The sequence below is a fragment of the Anomaloglossus baeobatrachus genome, unplaced genomic scaffold (assembly GCF_048569485.1).
Source record: "Anomaloglossus baeobatrachus isolate aAnoBae1 unplaced genomic scaffold, aAnoBae1.hap1 Scaffold_379, whole genome shotgun sequence".
Lineage (NCBI taxonomy): Eukaryota > Metazoa > Chordata > Amphibia > Anura > Aromobatidae > Anomaloglossus > Anomaloglossus baeobatrachus.
This window is the reverse complement of record NW_027443133.1, coordinates 256,067-264,730: the sequence shown is the minus strand read 5'-3', so window position 1 is coordinate 264,730 and position 8,664 is coordinate 256,067.

The window sequence follows — 8,664 nt, the reverse complement described above, 5'->3', positions numbered from 1 at the left end:
ATATCGGTCCCGATATCGCTAGTGTGGATACCCGCCCCCATCTGTTGCGCGACACGGGCAAATCGCTGCCCATGCTGCACAACACCGACCAGACCCGTCACACATACTTACCTGCCCGGCGACGTCGCTGTGACCGGCGAACCGCCTCCTTTCTAAGGGGGCGGTCCGTGCGGCGTCACAGCGACGTCACTGAGCGACCGCCCAATAGCAGCGGAGGGGCGGAGATGAGTGGCCGGAACATCCCGCCCACCTCCTTCCTTCCTCATAGCGGCTGGGAGGCAGGTAAGGAGAGGTTCCTCGTTTCTGCGGTGTCACACGGAGCGATGTGTGCTGCCGCAGGAGCGACGAACTACATCGTTACTGCTGCAGTAACGATAATCGAGAATGGAGACCCATGTCACCGATGAGCGATTTTGCACGTTTTTGCAGCGATGCAAAATCGCTCATCGGTGTCACACGCAGCAACATCGCTAATGCGGCCGGATGTGCGTCACAAATTCCGTGACCCCAACGACTCCGCATTAGCGATGTCGCAGCGTGTAAAGCCCCCTTTAGTGGGAGTGGTGTACAGGGTCTTAGCAGTAAAGAGTATTCCATATTTCTGCCAGATACCCACAGAGATATTGAAATCTGAAAAAAGAGACTTCTGCTCATTGAAGGTAAGAACTGCTCACATAGCGTTCAACTCCACAGCAAACGAGTGCTCTAGCACTGGCATCTCAGCAGGGATATTCCCCTACTACACATGTGTGTCTGGGTCCCTGTGACAGTTTACAGGACATAACTCAGGGCACCTAGACAGAAGGCAGAGGGACTACTTTCTATTTCTGGTGTAGAGCTTAGTACAATATATATATATATACTATTACATGTGACACATGTACCTTGTATTACCATTATTCGCTGTATATGAACCCCTTTTCTCCGGGCATTATTTGTCTATAGCATTTTTCACGAACCTGAGGCAACTGAGAACCCTTCAGTGAAGGAATTCCACTAACCCTCACAATACCAACCAGGGGCCTCCCTGCAGTAACTCAGGTAGTTGTACCCATTCTCTTTCCGCATTCTATGTGTTCTTCTTCTTTCTTCTTTTTTTTCTTTTTTCTTCTTTTTATTTCTATCATGTAGTTCAGGGGTTTATAGATATATGTCCTGCATCTCATATTTCCTTTAGTGGTGCTTCTTACCCATTCTCATATCATTTACCCTAGTATTTCATGATCCTGAGGCGACTGAGAACCCTTTAATAAAGGAATCCTTTTTCACTTGAATTGTCAAGTGATACTTACCAGTGACTATCACGTAATGTTACAGGTAGTTGCATTTTCTTCCTCTTCTTTCTCTCCTTTCTTCTTTGTCACACGGTCTATTGTGTTATAGCCCACGTGTCATGATTAGAGTTGAGCGCGGTTCGTGGTTCGTGGTTCTCCAGTTCTAGGCTCGAGTGATTTTGGGGCATGTTCTAGATCGAACTAGAACTCGAGCTTTTTGCAAAAGCTCGATAGTTCTAGAAACGTTCGAGAACGGTTCTAGCAGCCAAAAAACAGCTAAATCTTAGCTTGGTTTCTGCTGTAATAGTGTAAGTCACTCTGTGAATCAAACTATTATCACATTTCAGTGTATAGTGTGCGTGAACAGCGCCTTCAGATCACTGCTGTTTCTATAATGGCGATCGCCATTTTTTTTTTTTTTTTTCTTGTCTTCCTTCCCTAAGCGCGCGCGTCTTGTGGGGCTGGCCAGCATGTCAGCCAATCACAGACACACACACACCTAAGTGGACTTTGAGGCAGAGAAGCAACGGCATGTGTGATAGGATCTGCATGTCACATGTCCCTGCATTATAAAACCGGACATTTTCTTCACGATCGCCATTATCTGCCTTCTGCGTCTTTGGTGTCAGACATCACTGTCGCAGATCCGTCCTTTGTCCTATCGCCGATACAGCTGTATGCGCTGCATACACAGCGTTAGACAGCTTAGGGAGAGCACATTCTAGCAGTCCTTTTAAGGGCTCGTACCGGCAGGGTCAGAGAGCCATAGGTGACAGGTCCTGCAAACAGCAACAGCGTCTGTGTAGCCCAGGTCAGGGATTTCCTCCCTGCATTTCACCATTAGGAGGGAATAGAAAGGCAGGCTTCCATTCCTCTACCCAGAGCACCACAATCCTGCCACTGTACCCTCTTGTCCTCTGCACACTCCAACTCATTCTAAGTAAGCCATTATACTAGCAAACACTCAGTGTACCTAGTGGCATCCTATCTGTGGCTATTGGACTTTGCTATAGTCCCACTAGTGCAAAGACATTTGCAGAGCACATCTGCCTGCATTGCACACTCCAAGTTTTTTAAACTAAGCAATTTTACTAGCAAACACTCAGTGTACCTAGTGGCATCCTATACGTGGCTATTGGACTTTGCTATAGTCCCACTAGTGCAAAGACATTAGCAGAGCACATCTGCCTGCATTGCACACTCCAAGTTTTTTAAACTCAGCCATTATACTAGCAAACACTCAGTGTACCTAGTGGCATCCTATACGTGGCTATTGGACTTTGCTATAGTCCCACTAGGGCCAAGACATTTGCAGAGCGCATCTGCCTGCGTTGCACACTCCAACAAATTATAACGAAGCCATTATACTAGCAAACACTCAGTGTACCTAGTGGCATCCTATACGTGGCTATTGGACTTTGCTATAGTCCCACTAGTGCCAAGACATTTGCAGCACGTCTGCCTGCGTTGCACACTCCAACGAATTATAACTAAGCCATTATACTACCACACACTCAGTGTACCTAGTGGCATCCTATACGTGGCTATTGGACTTTGCTATAGTCCCACTAGTGCAAAGACATTAGCAGAGCACATCTGCCTGCATTGCACACTCCAAGTTTTTTAAACTCAGCCATTATACTAGCAAACACTCAGTGTACCTAGTGGCATCCTATACGTGGCTATTGGACTTTGCTATAGTCCCACTAGTGCCAAGACATTTGCAGAGCGCATCTGCCTGCGTTGCACACTCCAACTAATTATAACGAAGCCATTATACTAGCAAACACTCAGTGTACCTAGTGGCATCCTATACGTGGCTATTGGACTTTGCTATAGTCCCACTAGTGCCAAGACATTTGCAGAGCGCATCTGCCTGCGTTGCACACTCCAACAAATTATAACGAAGCCATTATACTAGCACACACTCAGTGTACCTAGTGGCATCCTATACGTGGCTATTGGACTTTGCTATAGTCCCACTAGTGCCAAGACATTTGCAGAGCACATCTGCCTGCATTGCACACTCCAAGTTTTTTAAACTCAGCCATTATACTAGCAAACAGTCAGTGTACCTAGTGGCATCCTAAACGTGGCTATTGTACTTTTGTCAATTCACAGTATTGGAACGTTATTTGCAGCACGTCTGCCTGCATTGCACACTCTAACTTTTTTAAACTCAGCCATTATACTAGCAAACACTCACTGTACCTAGTGGCATCCTAAACGTGGCTATTGTACTTTTGTCAATTCACAGTATTAGAACGTTATTTGCAGCACGTCTGCCTGCATTGCACACTCTAACTTTTTTAAACTCAGCCATTATACTAGCAAACACTCACTGTACCTAGTGGCATCCTAAACGTGGCTATTGTACTTTTGTCAATTCACAGTATTGGAACGTTATTTGCAGCACGTCTGCCTGCATTTCACACTCTAACTTTTTTAAACTCAGCCGTTATACTAGCAAACACTCACTGTACCTAGTTGTATCCTAAACGTGGCTATTGTACTTTTGTCAATTCACAGTATTGGAACGTTATTTGCAGCACGTCTGCCTGCATTGCACACTCTAACTTTTTTAAACTCAGCCATTATACTAGCAAACACTCACTGTACCTAGTTGTATCCTAAACGTGGCTATTGTACTTTTGTCAATTCACAGTATTGGAACGTTATTTGCAGCACGTCTGCCTGCATTGCACACTCTAACTTTTTTAAACTCAGCCATTATACTACCAAACAGTCAGTGTACCTAGTGGCATCCTAAACGTGGCTATTATACTTTTGTCAATTCACAGTATTGGAACGTTATTTGCAGCACGTCTGCCTGCATTGCACACTCTAACTTTTTTAAACTCAGCCATTATACTACCAAACAGTCAGTGTACCTAGTGGCATCCTAAACGTGGCTATTGTACTTTTGTCAATTCACAGTATTGGAACGTTATTTGCAGCACGTCTGCCTGCATTGCACACTCTAACTTTTTTAAACTCAGCCATTATACTAGCAAACAGTCAGTGTACCTAGTGGCATCCTAAACGTGGCTATTGTACTTTTGTCAATTCACAGTATTGGAACGTTATTTGCAGCACGTCTGCCTGCATTGCACACTCTAACTTTTTTAAACTCAGCCATTATACTAGCAAACACTCACTGTACCTAGTGGCATCCTAAACGTGGCTATTGTACTTTTGTCAATTCACAGTATTGGAACGTTATTTGCAGCACGTCTGCCTGCATTGCACACTCTAACTTTTTTAAACTCAGCCATTATACTAGCAAACACTCACTGTACCTAGTTGTATCCTAAACGTGGCTATTGTACTTTTGTCAATTCACAGTATTGGAACGTTATTTGCAGCACGTCTGCCTGCATTGCACACTCTAACTTTTTTAAACTCAGCCATTATACTACCAAACAGTCAGTGTACCTAGTGGCATCCTAAACGTGGCTATTGTACTTTTGTCAATTCACAGTATTGGAACGTTATTTGCAGCACGTCTGCCTGCATTGCACACTCTAACTTTTTTAAACTCAGCCATTATACTAGCAAACAGTCAGTGTACCTAGTGGCATCCTAAACGTGGCTATTGTACTTTTGTCAATTCACAGTATTGGAACGTTATTTGCAGCACGTCTGCCTGCATTGCACACTCTAACTTTTTTAAACTCAGCCATTATACTAGCAAACAGTCAGTGTACCTAGTGGCATCCTATACGTGGCTATTGTACTTTTGTCAATTCACAGTATTGGAACGTTATTTGCAGCACGTCTGCCTGCATTGCACACTCTAACTTTTTTAAACTCAGCCATTATACTAGCAAACAGTCAGTGTACCTAGTGGCATCCTAAACGTGGCTATTGTACTTTTGTCAATTCACAGTATTGGAACGTTATTTGCAGCACGTCTGCCTGCATTGCACACTCTAACTTTTTTAAACTCAGCCATTATACTACCAAACAGTCAGTGTACCTAGTGGCATCCTATACGTGGCTATTGGACTTTGCTATAGTCCCACTAGTGCCAAGACATTTGCAGAGCGCATCTGCCTGCGTTGCACACTCCAACTAATTATAACGAAGCCATTATACTAGCAAACACTCACTGTACCTAGTTGTATCCTAAACGTGGCTATTGTACTTTTGTCAATTCACAGTATTGGAACGTTATTTGCAGCACGTCTGCCTGCATTGCACACTCTATCTTTTTTAAACTCATCCATTATACTAGCAAACACACAGTGTACCTAGTGGCATCCTATACGTGGCTATTGGACTTTGCTATAGTCCCACTAGTGCCAAGATATTTGCAGAGCGCATCTGCCTGCGTTGCACACTCCAACAAATTATAACGAAGCCATTATACTAGCACACACTCAGTGTACCTAGTGGCATCCTATACGTGGCTATTGGACTTTGCTATAGTCCCACTAGTGCAAAGACATTTGCATAGCACGTCTGCCTGCATTGCACACTACAACTTTTTTAAACTAAGCAATTTTACTAGCAAACACTCACTGTACCTAGTTGTATCCTAAACGTGGCTATTGTACTTTTGTCAATTCACACTACTGCAAATCTATGTGCAGCACCTCTGCATGACAACCTCGTGCTCTGTTTTTAATAAGCTATAATGATAGCACAAAATACTGCCATTTTGTGGCATCATAGAACTGGCTGTTGTATTCCATTAGTGCCCCACTGGTGACAAGCTATTTCTAGCACCTCTACATCACACCCTCATGCACATTTTGCTACGCTAATGTTATAGCAAACTCATGGAATTCATTGCTGCATTTCATAATTCGGAGGGATAGAAAGTCAGGCTTCCTTTAGCTTTTCCTTCTTTTCATAGACAGCATCTCCAAGACAAATTTCCCCTCCACGTCTAAGTGTGGAGAGGCAGCTAGTGCGCATGCGTGTGCCGATGTACCCCAGCTGCAGCATAATTACAGTGTTTCGCCTAGTGAGTATGCTCAGCCTGACTGTGCCATTCCTGACGCTAAGTTTTCATTTCGGGATACAGCGCATGCTCCCACACTAAGTGTGAAAAGCCTCTTTGCACAGGTGCTTGCATTCCGTGCCGGGTCTAAGTCCTGTTTTGGGCATAGACACCATGCTAAAGCTGATAGTCTTTTTTCAGAGACTGTATTTCATGCTACTGAGCATGCTCAGGCACTTCCTGCATCAGAGACTAGGTCCGGTAATGAACTCTTTGGCCCTGGCCCTGATGTGGGGGTCCCATATAGACCACAGGGCATCAGGTGTCCTCCCAAATGGCTTGCAGAGGCCCACACCTATGACTTGTCACCGCATTATTGATGCTCAGACGATGACTGGTGAGGTGTTTGGGTCATGGCAGCCATGAGGTCATCATTGAAGTTGCGTTTCCAAATAGGACGCTAGTTATGCCACTCATGACGTGTCACTCTACTTTTGTCTCCAGGAGGTGCATTGTGGTTCACCCTGGTTTGGGGCGGACCCAGGTTATAAAAGGGGCTGGAGCCAACCAGGAGGTGCGCAGTCTTCTATTATGCTCCGAAAGAGCACACCTCCATGTGTTGAACCCATTGCGGCTTTAGGCCAGAGGTAGGCAGGGATCGGGTGGTGGATGCAGGCCACCACCACAGTTGGTAACGCAGAACGGTTAAGACCAGCTCCTGTCCTAACAGTCCTGCTTGTGCAGCCCAGTGGCATTAACAGGCCTGCTGCTGCTGATGCGCCTGCTGTCCACAGGTGTGGCCCCTACGCACACGGTCAGCGTACTCAATGGCCCCTGTGTTGTTAACAGGGAGTTCCTGGGCTGGGTGGGCATGTGGACCCTGTGACGCTAACAGGGCTCACAGTCTCCAGATCGAATGGCGTCTAACTCGGTTCAGGCTACTATTAGTTTCATAGCCACACAGCTCTGTATCCTCCACCAAACCTTCAAGTTGCCAACCTCTCCTTTTCCAACTGGGAGCACGGTGGACACTGACTGGTGATGGGGATATATACCTTTCTCTTTCTTTTCTTATTAATTTTCGTTATATAGCGGTCACAGATTATATACCACTTTATCCAAATCTGCCAGTCCCACTGTAACAGATGTTGTTTCTTCAGCAAATGTTACAGTTGCTTAACCACCAAATCCACGGACCAAAACTTTTTTCCCCTTTCCAACACACCTGTTCCCCTTTCCAACAGCATCTGTCCTTTTTCAACTCATTTTGGGATATGACCAAAAGTGCAACTGTGCAGGGACACCGTACTCAACGCCATCTCAGCACAGCAGCCATCCCTCGGTCCCTCCGATGTGGACAAGTAAAAGACCATTTCCTCCTATCCATGACAAAGCGTTGAGATTCACTCTGTGCAGCACTGGTGTTTAGTGGACAAGTAGATCTAAGATTGCGTACCACATTCTGCAGATACTCCTGTATACGTGCGTCTATTTCTATGGCAGGAATTAGTTCGCCAAATTTTGTCTTGTACCGGGGATCTAACAGTGTGGCAACCCAGTATTCAGGATTAGTTCAAATTCATACAATCCGAGGGTCATGTAGGTAGTGCAGCAAGAAGGCGCTCATGTGTCTTGTGCATCCAGGAGGACCAAGTCCTTGGTGTGTTGGTGGCAGAGAGGTGAGAATCGTGCATCCTTCCTCTGCCCTCTACCCACAACCTCGCACAACCGAAATGTGAGCAAGCTCTCACTCATCTGCTGAGTCTTCCATGCCCATCGCCAGTTCGTCCTCCATTTCTTCATGGGCTCCTGCACTTTCATCAACACTTTTTGCTGATACTATGCGCCCTTGTTAATCCCTCTCCCTCACCATGAATGCCGCATAGGTGCCGCTGACCATCTGGACCTCGTAGATCTTGTTATCCCTTCCGCATATGACTCCTCCTGTACTTCCTCCCCTTCCTCTTGTCCCAACACCTGACTCAGAATAATAATTACAGTGTGCTCCATCATGTAGATGACCAGAATTGTCACGCTGAGAATGACATTGCCAGTGCTAAACATCTTCGTCGACATTTCAAAACTGTGTAGCAGGGTGCATAGGTCCTTGATCTGACACCACTCCAGCAGCGTGATCTGCACCACCTCTGGATCAAGTTATCCCAGGCTATATGTCTTACCGTATTTCAGCAGGGCTCTGCGGTGCTGCCACACACGCTGCAACATGTGCAGATTCCAATTCCTGCGTGTCGAAACATCGCATTTACGGCGTTTAACTGCCAGACCCTAAGACTTCCGGAGTGATGAAAGTTGTTGAGCTGCTGTGTGCGCACGATGGAAGTGAGCACATAGCGAGCGTGCCCACTGCACAAGGCCATGTAGGCCGTGATGGTGTTTTAAAAATTGCTGGCGAATTCGGTTCAACACGTGAGCCCTAAAAGG